The sequence below is a fragment of the Stegodyphus dumicola genome, chromosome 1 (assembly GCF_044657685.1).
Source record: "Stegodyphus dumicola isolate Sdum_Otavi_A_Nest chromosome 1, ASM4465768v1".
NCBI lineage: Eukaryota > Metazoa > Arthropoda > Arachnida > Araneae > Eresidae > Stegodyphus > Stegodyphus dumicola.
Genome location: NC_140768.1, coordinates 236,638,502 through 236,654,016, shown reverse-complemented (window position 1 = coordinate 236,654,016; position 15,515 = coordinate 236,638,502).

The following is a 15,515-nucleotide window of genomic DNA, read 5'->3' as shown; positions in this document are numbered from 1 at the left end:
CACGTTACACATGGGGAAAACCACGAAAACGCCCATGCAGCCAGCCCGTTCGCGGGATTCAAGCCTCGGACCGAACTACCAGTGTTCAGTGACTTTACCGCTCGGCCGCTGGTGGGCCGGCATTATCAACAGAAACAACTGATTAGTTGTTGATCAACAGAAAGAACTAAGTTGTTTTAACTTTTCTGTTGATTAGTGCTTAAAATCATTTGCAATGAAAGCTGCCTTGTCATTTTTACTTTTTTCCATTTTAAAAATGGAAATGAAGAATATTCCAATATACTATCCAAATAGCCTAAAATCCAAATGCACATTTTTCATAGAAGGTAATATATAAATTTAGTATAAAATTAAAAACAATTGTTTTTATCGTAGAATTTTACGAAGATAATTATTTAAATTTTTTCCCTATTAAATTATGTGATAAATTAGTTTTCTATAATGCATTAATAATTCTTTGAGTTTTAAATAAAAGCTTGATTTTACAACTTTTTTAATTCAGTTGAAATGCTTATGGGAAGTACTCCATGCTGTCCATATTGCTTTTTTTTTTTTTTTTTTTTGGATTATTATGCCCATTATTTTTTCTTTCAGAAATAAGACTTCTAATAAAAAAAATCTTAGATTACTGAAAGATTAAGAACAAAACGTTTAGTTTCCCTTTTTTTAACTCTACATCTGGCTAGTACCCTTTAGAAAACAATGGTCTTAGATTATGTTATTAGCGCAGGTTATCGGAATCAATATCTCGATGCATATCTAGGCATTGCTGATCATTTTATAATGTGCATTGAACTGCCCTTCAAAATATACCTACTTAAAGCTATTCTATATATAGCAATTGTTTGAATTCTCAAATGTGGAACAAGGAGATAGTTATCTCTATCTCGAGAAGCGAGTTCTCACTATTTCGAAAACAAGAGTTATAGTGTTTTAACTATGCCGCCCAGCCGGTATCGTGGTTAGTGACCCTGACTGCCGTAGCGATGGGCACAGGTTCGAATCCCGGAGAAGGCGTGGTTGTAACTGTACGCCCCCTTCATAGCAAGCAACGGAGACCGCCTATTGGACGCTTCTATAATAAAATGGCCATACTTTTAACCCTTGTATGGGTGCAAGGTTAATGGTTATTAAATAAAGCGCCCGGCCATTGAAAAAAAGGTGGCTGAACTACGTAAAATTAGCTTAACGTCCTTCATATACTATTAGACTGACAAGCAAATAATTACTCGGTCTGAAATATAACAAAATATAAGCCTTGTAGTACAAAAAGTTCAAATTCTTCTGAAACAATGTCTTCTAAAATACAAGTCTTGTAGCACAACTGGACTGAGTCAAGTCTTCGGAAGGTTTTAAGTTATTTTCTAATTTAAGCTTGGATTGAGAAGAGCACATCTTAAGCGGACACTTAAAATTTCGCCTATTGCGGTACTCAAAGTAACAGAAAAGGTTGAATTTACAATATGAAGGAGATTGTAGCTGGACTCTACACAGATTTTACCTAACTAAGATGGTTCGTCACTTGTTATCATCGATTTATCCAATTGAGTAAGATTATGTTCAATTTATACAAATCTAAAAACTGGTTTTAAAAACCCTGAGCCTACAAAAGACAGAAAATTTTTTATTTAAAAATTCGTCGCTGGTATATCTAAAGATGGGCTCTTTTTGAAAAAAACCCTCTTAATTTGATAAATGAAATTAAAAATACTTAAAAGACTTCATTTGAAAGATTATTTTTCGATACAAACGAAGAAAATGAGATCTAAATTTTGCGATTATTAATTTGTTTGTCAAGGGGGATTTACTGAGAAAAATTAAATATGAAAAAATATATAGATTTCAGATTTTGAAAAGGTGAGATGGCTCATTTGTCTCATTGAAATCCATCATTTTTTTTTTTTTTTTTACTAGAAATTAGCCCGAAGCAAAATATGATTTTCACAGACGTTTGTCTAATCTAGCTTTGAAGTGCTCTTCTCAAAAATTTTGAAAATAACTTATCAGGTATAAGAATGATTCTTATGAGTGGAAATTTAATCATCTGTATATTGAAAACTACCTTTTATTGATTATTATTAAATGAATCTCAGTGACTTACCTCTTTTGTCTGACAGTAACATCAGATCAAGTGTAGAATGCCCTAAGAATGCAGGATTGTGTTTGTCGTTTGCATAAGCCTTAGGTACTATATAGGTGAGAGAAAGACTTTGCCCATTTCCGTTCCAACTTTGAAGAAGAATTTCTCCGGTGACCCGGACAAGCTCTAGAATCTCTCTGTAATTTTCTGCCACTAAGCTACGTAAGAGAACTCTTTGGCTGTCGTGTATTTTACGTGATTCTATGCTCCAAAGTCCCCTTAAACAAATAACCCACGAATGTTTTTCCATAATTAAATAAACCAAACCATATCTCAAAAATACTACATACATATGAATATCAAAGCCTTAGGTTTTGATAACGATATGGCAACCAGCAATGCTAACTTCGACACCGATCAGGGTGGTTTAATGGAATGTGAAATACTCGGAAACATAATAAGTATGAAGAACACAGAAAACAAAAAATTGTTTTACCAGAGATATTTACAAAAAGTATTTGATAAGAATTGTTCAAGAAAATCACCAGCAGACTGCAAAAATCAACAAAAAGTGTCTGATACTTATGCATCACAACTGCAATGAATCTCGTTTACGAGAATCAAATGGTTTGGTTTAGTTGATTATGACAAACGCACCAGGGCTATCTGCCTAAGGGAAGGGATGCTTTCGTGGAAGACTTTCTAATGGAAACTGGCTTGTATACTCATTATCCATGCGGAAAACCATGAAAACGCCCATGCAGCCAGCCCATTAACCTAGATCGAACTGAAGGATAAGGATAAGGCACGGGGGACATAGGCACTATGCCTCTACCATACGGTTAATTAGTATAGCACCACGTCCACCATGATCTAGAGAACCCTTAGGACAACACTAATTCAAATACGTGAGTACATAATTGAAAAAGAATGATTGATTAGAAAGAATTGTGGTATACATTGGCAGTAAAATTGTTGCATTTGTGTAAATAACAAGTTACGATACATTTAACATAATACTATGTAGCTAAGAAATGATATGTGTTATTGCATAAGACTTATCACTAAGACATAGTGATATATTATTATACTTAATACATGATACAGCGCGAGGATAAACTCCTGAGGAGAAGTCAAACATATAACTATAGAGAGATTATAATATGATAAAAATACGGTTCAGTAGGATAAAAATCTAGTATAGTATGACGAAAATACAGTAGTTTACAGCAGATTACAGTAATGATGAATACAAAGGTATGGACTAATATGTTTGCGGTAAAATACATTGAAAATATTATGCCAGTTAAAAATAGATATGCATATGACATGATACAGTTTAAAAAGTTGTAGTATACCTTGGAAATAAGGAATTGTTGCATTTGTGTAAATAACAGATTACGATACATTTAACATAATACAATGTAAATAAGCCATATATGTTATTGCATAAGACTTCAAATAAGTGATATATGATTATACTTAAAACATGATACAGCACGAGGATAAACTCCTGAATAGAAGTCAAACATATAACTATAGAGAGATTATAATATGATAAAAATACGGTTCAGTATGATAAAAATCCAGTATAGTATGACGAAAATACAGTAGTTTACAGCAGATTACAGTAATGATGAATACAAAGGTATGGACTAATATGTTTGCGGTAAAATACATTGAAAATATTATGCCAGTTAAAAATAGATATGCATATGACATGATACAGTTTAAAAAGTTGTAGTATACCTTGGAAATAAGGAATTGTTGCATTTGTGTAAATAACAGATTACGATACATTTAACATAATACAATGTAAATAAGCCATATATGTTATAAGACTACAAATAAGTGATATATGATTATACTTAAAACATGATACAGCACGAGGATAAACTCCTGAATAGAAGTCAAACATATAGTTATTGAGAGATTATGGGTTGATAAAATTACAGTACAGTACGATAAAAATGCGGTATAGGATGATAAAAATACAGTAGTTTATAGCAGATTAAAATAATGATGAATTCATAGGTATAGACTAATATGTTTGCAGTAAATTACATTGAAAATATTATGCCAATTAAAAATAAATGTACATATGACATAATACAGTTTAGAATAATTTAAATACATAGATGTCTAAATTCAAAGACTAAAATAGATGTACATATGACAGTTTAGAATAGTTTAAAAGGCACATTATAAATCCATTAATTAATGTATAAATGATGGATAGAAGCAATGCAAGGCAGTATATAAAAACTATGTTGAATATAATTGCATATGTATAGATGATATTTTGTTACAAAACATTTTAGACATTTGTATGAAATGCCTAATAAGTAATATTAATACAAAAGATGTAGTAAGACTGTATGATACAATAAGTAAATACATATGAGTATACTATAGAATATTATAACAGATTGTATATATTAGGTAATGAAGTATAGTTGTGCAGAAGTCATATATGCCGATTCGTATGGAGCTTATATGCAGAATAAAGCTCCATGATGGTTGACATAAATCCAGGTTTAAAGAAGAGAGCTTATGAAACGCTATAATGTGCGAATTAAGTGACGTGGCTTTATCAAGAATTTGGAAAAGGCTTCCGATTGGTTCTGTGAAAAGGAATGTGCAGTTCTGCTGTCAAAGGACAAGTTGTGACGTAATGATCGGGTGTACCGACCTCCCCGCAGCTACATATGACAGTATTACTGATGCCGTGTCTTGCATAATGTTTTCAAAAAGACCCATGTCAGGTAATGTAACGAACTATAGATGGAGAAGAAATGTTTCGTTCTGTGTTGACGTACGAGAGGATGGTAGTACGTACATCTGCCGGTCAGGCTATTGTCCCATTCGTTTTCCCATTGACTTAAGGCCTGGAGTCGTAATGTCTTCTTGAGATGTGATGTAGGCCACTGTAAGTTTATTTGTACGTCAGCATGTCCGGAGGCTGCATCTTCAGCTAAACGATCAGCAATTTCATTCCCTAATAGGCCAGCTTGAGCTTTAACTCATTGTAGTTTGATTTGATGTGGCATATGCTCTCTAAATACCTTGCATTGGGAGTGAAGAATATTGAGGATTACCATAAAAAATGAGGCCTTCTGTTATTGCCACTGACATGAGAGTCATTCTAGCCATAAGCGAGAGTACTCCTACAAGTCCTACTGCTGCTTCATGTACCAGTAATTTCCGATTTAAAAAAGGTACTATTGCTAATGTAGCCTCAGCATTCAGAAAACTAAACGTTGCTGTCGTGTAGGAATAATGGGTAACTTTCCATTTAAATACTTTCCGTGTGTAAAAAAATCCAACCGAAAACCCAAGTCGGAACTCCCAGTGTTCACCAATTTTACCGCTAGGCCGCTAGTAGACCTCGAAAGGATTCTCCAGAAAACCCTGTCGCCAAAAATTAGCATCTCTGCTACAGAAGTACATGATGTATATTCCAAAGTGTACGGCAATCACTTCGTTCACTTAGTAGCTCATGTATTGCAGTTGATTTTCCTTCATTTGGAGCAATTATCGTAAATATGAAACATTATTTCTTATAAATATTTGTTATTAAAAATTCTCCATATTCTTTGTACTTTCTATGTTTATGAGTTCTCGTTTCATGTCTTAACACACAGTGTAGTACAAAAGCTTACTTTTGCCATGATCTATTATCCCTTAAAACTGAGACCGTCAACCCTGTATATTTTTATTCTACACCCTGTATATTTTTATTCTACGCCATTGCTATGTTTTTTTACAATTCTAAACCTGTACATATTACCTTGTTGTTCAGCTGCATCAAATGCTGTATCCCAAAATTAACGACGGTGTAAACAACGCAGTATCTGATTGCTTGTCAGTAAGCTGTCTTTATCGATGCCGAACGTTCATTAGTCATGAACCTTATCGGCTTGACAACTGGGCTAACATATGAAGCCATCGAAGTCTTCTTCCTCCGCAGTTTGCTCAGTAATATTTCACGGTTAGATGGTAGAATTTGGTAGAATTAGAACAACTCATGTGTCAGCAAGGTTGCCAACTTGGGTTCTTTTAAATCCAAATTCAGAAGTCCTTCATCTGACTTTTTGAATTTTCCTTGATGAGTGAAATGTGTGAGTTCAACAAAAAATCCGAAAATAATTAGTTTTACTCAGAAACACCAAACTAAATTATTTTAATGTAAATAAAGAAATAACAAAAAATATATCGCTCGTACTGAAAACCAATCTTTCTCCACATTTGTTTTTTGATAAACTTTCCTCATGTTCTTGTTATTAGAAAGTAAATGGGCATTCCATAATAAAACTAATAATCGCAGTTTATGGAACATTTTCATTATAGAACGATACTCTCCAAGCAGTTTTCTGCTGAAAAGATTTATGCCTCAACGTTGCCTATGCCACCATTAAATTTTCTTTTCTCTTATTCTACTTTTGAAAGTAGATATTGTCAATAAAAGTTTTTAAGCTGTTCCGTTTTATTTTGTTTTTTTTTTGCAGAATTGATGAAATAAAGAAATTAAGAAATATGTTTGCTATGCTTAGTAATATTTTACCGCTTTAAACTGAGCTTAATGCAAAAATAATGTATAATTTTTTTTTACTGGAAGTATGGTGCTGACTCATTTGTTTTCTAAAAATATTTTTGGCTTTTATGGTATAACCAGAATGATCTCAGCTCATACGTTTGCAAAAGACAGAGGCTCCACATTCCCTGTTCTAGGGATAATCTTTAAATATATCTATCTTGTTCATTAATATATTTATAAATGCCTCAAAGTCTAAGTTTCTGTTAGTAAGGAGGCGCAAGATTCGGAAAATACTATTGAACAACCTCTAATTATTTGGGAAAATTGTGAATCGTCTAATTGATATACGTTATACAGGATTAATCATTAACCAAAGCCTCACACGGACTTGTCAATATTGAACACATTGTAGGAAACGACTGTGGTTTCGCCTACTAAGTTTTTGTACTCCTAGGATATTACTCTGGACTGTCTCTCGACCAGAAGAGAAGGATATAACCTATGCATTTTAAGGCCAGTTCTATATTATAGATTTGCAGCCTAGGCGTCAGCCTCAAAGGGAGGCTTCCTTAAACTTAAGGTTATACAGAATAAGGTTCTGAGAAGACTTTTAAAGGCCATTACTTGATAAGAAATCATTATCTGATGTGTAACGACTTCTCAAAAAAGAAAAAAAGGGTCGATTCTCTTGAAAGTCGATCCTATAGTGGACCATATTACTAAACAAGCGTTTCTTCAAAACTGGACTTAACTGTGATGCTGCAAATTTTTCAGAAGTTCTTTGTTACCAAATCGTTCCAGAAGATTATTTGATCAGACCATTTGCTACTCACATGCTTAGAGACCAAAACTTTGCAACCTAGCTTTGACTACCAACGTTTATCTTACAGCGGCCGAGCGTAAAGTCGCTGAACACTGGTAGTGTAGTCCGAGGTCCGAGTCCTACGAACAGTGTGGCTGTATGGGTGTTTTTTATGGTTTTCTCTATGTGTAACGTATATACGAGCCAGTTTCCCTTAGAAAGATCTTCCACGAAGGTATCCCACCCCTTAGGCAGACAGCCCTAGTGTGCTTTGCCGTAATCTCAATAAACCAACAAAACTAACGTTTACCTGTTTTATTGCGCGGCGTGATTTCTGTCTCTCGTCCCTTTCTATCTGATTGCCACATGTACAGTTCAAGAGAAACAATGGTCAACTCAGTTTTACCTCCCTTTCCTGACCGGTCTTGGAGTTTCATATGCTAGGTCGTCAACGTCATGTGCCCTCAGAAGCTTAGTTTCCTTATCTAGCTTATTAAGGCCCTTCTGGGGCCCTATGAGCAACTTCATAATCCGTATCCTTATGATTAATGGATTACATCGGTGGTTTTAAAACTGTGTTCGAGAAACTTGAGGTTCCAATCACCTCCTTTACTGTTCCGCATGTCGAAATTTATATTCGAAAGAATTTTCGAATGCCATGTAGACAGCAAAATTAACATCTGAAATTATTAAAAATTAACATCTGATTAATTAATTGGATTAATTGAATGATAATTTTTTATTTTTGTCATTATTGTTATCTAACTAATTGAAATAAATCTGTCTCCGTGAGTAAAATTATATCGATTTCCTTTTTATTTTTCGTAGGAAGTAAACACAATATATATATATATGTTTTTAATGCTTTTTCAACATTTGTTTTCTCAGGGTGATGGAATTTCCACAAATAAGGAAAAGAGTTACAGGGTTCCTCCCCCCCCCAAAAAAATAATAATCCTAAGTGTTTTCCTAGTGGACAAAGTTCAAGATCTCTAGATAACGTGAATCAAAATTTGTTATTATAGAATATTTGTTTTCGGTCTATGAAATAAGTTACCAGTATTAAAGCAGCAAAGCCATTTTTAAAAGACTTTAACAGTAAAAAATATTAAGAATCATAACTCAAGAAGTTTTAGCTTTCAATGATAACTAAGCTGAGCGACATGCGAAATTAGATGAAAATTCAGTGCATTCTGGCATATTCTGATATATAATTCTGGCATATTATAAATTTGGCCTTAAAAGTCTTCCTTCTTAGTTACGAAAAATGGACCTTCAAACACATTAAAAAAATAGTGAACATGCATTCGTCACATTTGCTGAAGGCAAAAATTTCGGAAGCATACTGTGACCCTAAATTTAAACCGGAGAAATATCAGTAAACCTAGTAAATAGTTAAAAATTTACACAGGGAGGAAATTCTACAGAATAGGAGATTTGCTAATTCCTAGCAATAAATTATTTTTAAGCGAAAATTAGCAATGGGGTTTTTTGTTAACTATTATACTATCTCTACATATACTGAAAAGAAAATCATTATGCGCACTTGCGGTATGACCTGGCAAACGAGCACAATGGAAACAAGCGACAAGTGAGCTGCTAGCTGTTGTTGGTGCTACAAAGTATAAATATCAAAGTTTCGATGCACCCGCAAAAAAATATAACCACAGGTAAAGGCAGCAATTTAAGCGAGGTTTATCAAAGAAAAAAATGTCGGAGCTGAAAACCTGGATGTTTGATAGCAGCAATCGCCGAAATGTTAGGTACGTCACGCAATAATGTGGCACAGGTGCAGCAACAGCACCTGAAAGAGAAAACTTAATCGGGCAAAATAGGCACCGTAAGCCAGCGACTGATGTCCAGGGTGTTCGGAGACATCAGCCTCATCATACGGATAGTAAAAAGGGCAACCTTACATCTGATTACGACAGGTGCTTCTTCCAGCATCTGCAGAAGGACTTTTCGTTGGCAACTGAAGCAACTTGTTTGTGATGGCTATGATCAACTCGAATCCACTGTTAAGGGAAGACACCGATTGTTGAGGTTGATTGCCAGATCGCTCCGTTACTGAACGGTAGAAGATTAGAAACTTTATCTAGTCCGATGAATCGAGATTCTAGTGGCTGATAACGAATGGCCAGAGTGTGGTATAAACCGCACGGAACAGTGCATCCTTCGAGTCAGACACACGTGCACTGCTCGGTTGCGATGTTGTCATATTTATGAGGTCTCCACTGGAGCGGTGGATGGAATTCTGCCAAGTTCAGACTAAGTCTAACTGCTGCTAAAACTCCTTCATGTTCCCAAAGAACGGTTCACTCCATTCTCTACATGTTGCACAGGAATAGCGTAACCGGCAGTGAGGATGGGATATTCACCTGGCTTCCAAGGTTCACTTGAAATCTTCTTTAACATCTGTGAGATTAGCTGCAACGGTCTTTTTACTTTTTAGACTCCCACCGTACTCTGTGACGGACTTACGGCAGAAACTGCGGGAATGCTTCTTGACAATGCCATTATCTCAGTTTCAGCATCTCATCGAATTCCTTCCTAAGCTGCTGTTATTCCTGCTGAATGGTACAGGGATGCATTTTTGAACAGTGCGTGCAATAATTTATCATTTCAGTATAAAAAATTTTGCTTTAATATTATATTACAATTTACTCACTATTTAGCATTTTTGATTATAATCTGAAAGTATCGAATGTCTAAATCGGGCCTCATTAACAAGAGTTTTTGATCTCCAAGCGGTTCAAAGGCCGCGAGTTTGACACTACTCTCCTAAATTAGAAACGGCTCTTTTCAATAGGGTAAAAGCAAAGAATTCAGAGCTAAAATGTCAGGAAACTTCCCAGGAATAAGAACAAAAATTATATATACAGCACCTATAGCGGTCATTTTTTGTCAAGAAATGCGCGAATTATTTTTAGATTATTGTTGGTGGCTTTGTTTGACTTATTATTACTTTTGGAAATCATTTAGGTAAAGGAATGGAATTTATTCTTTAAATATTTGATGTGAAAGAATTTCCTCATAGTATGCAGAGGTAATCCTAATACTTTTCCCCCTTCTTCATTTTTAATTTCATTGTAGGAAAACTCTGAAACCATCATAAATCCTTTACTTTACTTTTTTCTCATTGCCGTAACCACATTTGTACATCTTTTTCTCCTTGGTTTCAATGATTAATATATCTTCTTTTGCTGCATTCTGTTAGGTAAACCTTTGTTTCATTAAGGGTCATAATCTACTTCTATTCATATCTTCTTAAATGATGTTTATATAAAGCTCCATAAGACTTTTCTGCGTTTAGCTATGTGCTTGGCAAATGTTGGTGCATTTTATTTCTTAGCTTTCCTTACTGTAAATATTTGCTTGTTATTTTGTTTATTGTTTCTTTATAGACATATTTAAAAGCTTTCCGAAGGATTTATTCTTTACAGGTTTTCCATTATTATCGTAAATTTCATTTCAGAAAAGTTAGTGGCAGTAAATAACTGTTTCGGACATTTAGTTGGAGTCTTCTTCCCACATAAAATTAGTGATTGAATTTTACATGTAAAAGTAATAATCGTTCTCTGAATAACAATGTTAATTATTTGGCACTTTGAAATTTTAACATGGTGCATTTCATAATGTTACTGAATTGTGGAATAAAAATATTCGCTTTGGGGGAATGCGAAAACATATTCTTCTCCAGCTAGCTTATATGCGACATTTTTAAAGAAGTATAAATTTGATGTAACAGATGAAAATTCTCATTTTACATTACACGCTGTTACCAGACTTTTTTCCTCATAACATTTACATTTTGTTTACCCTTTATCGAAATCATTCTAAAAATATTTAATAAAATAAAATGTTTTAATTTTCCTCTGTGTTTGGCTTGCTTGTTTGGGTCAAATCTTGAAATTAATTTATGCATTGATATTATATATCCTTTAATTTTTTGGCGCACGTATATTTAAGTTTGCAATAAAATATTCCGTAGGAGCTTTTTCATAATTCATATACATATTTATTTTATTTGCTGTTGAATTCTTCTTACAAATCTTTGTTTAACAGTCATTGTTGATTTTTCCGATAATAATCCTATGTGTTATATCTGACTTCGAATCTAAAATTTTCTGAAGAACACAAAAACCTTGTCTAAAACTTAAAGGTTTATTTAACTGGAACTTCAACACGGATGAAAACTTAACATCACAAACAGAAACTTAACATCTTGGGTGGAAAACTTCAAAGTGCTTTAAAGTAACAGCTATGCCGGCACGGTGAAGAACACTTTCCCTTAAAAGACAGAATCCATCTAGCCCTTTCGGCGTATATCTCCATTTCGCTGAATTCAGACATCCGCTCCTACATGTTTTGGACTTAAACGGCCACGCTGGAACTGGAATAAGACTGGATCAGGACCGGAACAGGACTGGAACAAGACGGGAACCGGAACAGGACTGGAACAAGACGGGAACCGGAACAGGACTGGATCCGCAACAAGACGGGAACCGGAACAGGGCGGAAACCGGAATCTCTCATCCCCTGGCTTCTCCCCGGGCAGGTCTATTCTGGCTCGAACTAAAAGGAACTGCGGTGCCACTAAGGAAAGCACCTCCTTTTATTGCCGGCGGTTGCCGTTACTACAGGCGACTATGCAAATATTTAACATCCTTCCACCTAAGGGGAAAAAAAAAGAAAGAAAAAAAAGTGAACTTTCACATCAAAGTAAAACAATGCCAAAGAGCCTTAGTATACCAGTCTGTCCGGCGGAGTTACAGTTCTACCAGATCGTGTTACAGGCCTGACAGATTTATCATCTACATTGAGTTTAAGTTCAGACAACGAATCTTGTTTTTCATTCTGCAGCTTCACAGGTACATCATTTTGCGACAGAAACCGATGAAAAGCTTGAAGAAACACTTCTGTAGATAGTGAAGTCAGCAACTCCAAATGGACCGCTCTATAAACGGTGCATGTAAATACACAAATCCATGCCTTTTCTTTGTTTCTCAACAATAAAGGACCACAAAGGTCTATACCCGTTACTTGAAATACTACTGAATCATTTACTCGCTCTATTGGCGGTGGGGCTGATATGTGGTCAACAGGTGCAGCAGAATATCTCTTGCAAGTAATGCATTTACTCAAAACAGAACGCACCGTTCTTCTGCCAGATAACAACCAAAACCTTTCCCTTAAGGTATTCAGTGTATATTGTACACCTGCATGTCCTTTCTTTTTATGTTCTTCCATAATTAAATTCCTAACTAATGGATGTTCTCCTGGTAATATTATAGGTGTTTTAAACTCTAACGTGTCATCTCTTCGAAACGCACCAGTTTTAATTCTTACAATTCCCGCATCATAAAATGGACTAAGAGTTCGTAAGCGTGCGTCTTCTATATCCTGAAACGATTCCGATTGAATCAAGCGAATAACAACCTTTTCTGCAAAATCAATTTCATCAACAGTGAGTTCACCTTTCCTTTTTTTCTTATTTCTGCAATTAAAGAAAAATCGTTGAATCCAACCAACAACTCTGTTTTTCGATAGCTAGAAAATCGCTCACTCAAACTAAACCTTTCAGTAGACACTAGAGATGAAACCACTGCCTTTTTTTTCTCGCTGGCTATTTCCACTTCATCAGTTATAAATTCGGCACTCGGCCAATTTTCTTGGGATTTTAAAAGCCAGCTCGGACCCTCCCACCATTTTGACCGGGAGAGTTGGCGAACTGAACACCCTCTACTTGGAAGATCTGCAGGGTTAAGGTGACCAGGTATATGCCTCCAATCCTCCACACGTGTCAAAAGCCTTATTTCCTGTACTCTATTTTCTACAAATGTCCCCCATTGTTCTTCCCTTTTTATCCATGCAAGGACAGTAGTTGAATCTGTCCAGAAAAATATACTTCTGGCCTCAAAGTCTTTTAGAACGTCTGCAGCAAGACGAGATGCAATAGTTGCTGCTAACAATTCTAACCTTACAATAGTAGTTTCCTTTTTACCACAAGGGGAAACTCTAGACCTAGCCTGAAGCAACTGTACTTTAACTGATTCAGGTTCTTCTACACGAATAAAAACTACTGCCGCATACGCTGCTTGACTGGCGTCACAAAAAACATGGATTGAACACTGTTTTGGCTGATATCGTATCCACCTTGGAATTTTAATGTTTTTCAAAAGAGAAATGTCTTTTACCCATTTCAAAAATTTACTTTTAATTTCGGTGTTAACTTCTTCGTCCCATTTTACTTTTGTTTCCCATGTACGCTGTAATAACATCTTAGGTAATATAAGGACTGGACATGTTATACCGATGAGATCAAATACTTTATGGGCTATTGCCAAAATACTTCTTTTCGTAACTTTCTCGAAACAAAGATTTTGTAAATTAGCAACATTTATTTGAAGAGTATCGCCTTGTCTTTCCCACAACAAACCTAATACATTCGCAGTAGTTTCTGTTTCTAAACTACAGTCGGTATATTCCCAACCCCGTAATTCAAATTTTCGTTCTGCCATAACATCTGAAGATACTTTCATGAAGCGCTGTAATTCATCTTCACTTCCGACACTTGTTACACAGTTATCAACATAGAAACTATTCATTAATTTAACAATAATGTTGGAAGAATATTTTACATCTGCATCATTTTTCTCCAAAATTGAATTTAGGTGATATTGAATAACAGCTCCAAGTAAAAATGGACTACTAGTTACACCAAATACGACTCGACAATGACGAAAATGTTTCAAGCCATCTTCACCCTTTATCCAAAGAAATCGGAGGAAGTTTCTGTCACTAGAATTCAGGCCAATTTGTAGAAAGGCCTTACGAATATCAGAAAGCACCCCTATTTTTTCTTGGCGAAATCTATTTAAGATTGTAGGAATAAATGAAATAAGGTTTAATCCCTTTTCAAGACAATCGTTGAGACTCGGAGAACCCTTTACTTTAGACGAAGCGTCAAATACTGGCCGTAACTTCGTAGTACTATGTTCCTTAACAACATGTCTATGTGGCAAATAATGATGGGGTAAATCTAATTCATTTACGGGTACTTCCTCTATTATGCCCTCTTTGAGCCATTCTTGGAATATATTTTCATACTCTTGGCGAAGATTATCTATTTCAAGTTGCCTAATCGTACCGTGCAACCTTTTAAGCGATAACTCAAAATTATCCGACAGGGGAGGGTGCCCTTCCAACCAAGGCAAAGACACTACAAAGCGGTCATCTTCTATTTTTACAGTATCAAGAAAATGTTGCCTGGTAGCCTCATACAATTCCAATTTACTCTTTTGTTCGGATGGGTCCGTAATACCAAGCGAGTCGAGGGCCCATAAATCAGAAATACAAGTCTCTTTATTCAACATTGAAGTAACTAAGAATGTTGAACCTTCACTATTCAACTCCCCGGTTTTTCCCATAACCGTCCATCCTAACTTTGTCTCAATAGCTACAAGACCGTTTGAAATTTGTTTACGATTCCCCGTTAATAATCGTCCTGCAACATCGACTCCTATTAAAATTTCTATAGGTCCTTCTAAACGATCTGTTAAACTTATTCCACAGTCAGCAAGCTCTTTAAGCCATATTCCTTGTCCAATAGAAGGTATACTATTACAAATAACAGGCTGACTTAACGCATCAAAATTACAACTGTACGAGCCAGACATATTAGATAAATGAATTTTGTAAACTTTATGTTCACACAAACTGGTCGTTGTACCGCCAAATAATGCGTGGCTAAGGTATTCCTTCACCCTATACCTGTAACCCATATCTTGAGCTGCGCTTTGCAGAATATACGATCTTTGAGAACCAGTATCAATTATAGCTCGAGCCGAACGAGATTTTTTATCTCCTTTAATTATTACTCTTATTGTTTGCAGCAAAACTTTAGGAGACCTTGAAGAAATGTTGGCGAGTGTTTCAGCCTGATTTAGAGGCTGTTCCGTTGCCCTTGTCTCACTCATTTGTGAATGGCCCTTACATAGAAAAATATGATGCCTTTTGCCGCATGTAAAACAAACTGTTTTTAATCTACACCTCTTGACAGAATGTCCAGATTTCAGACACAGATAACAAGAGCG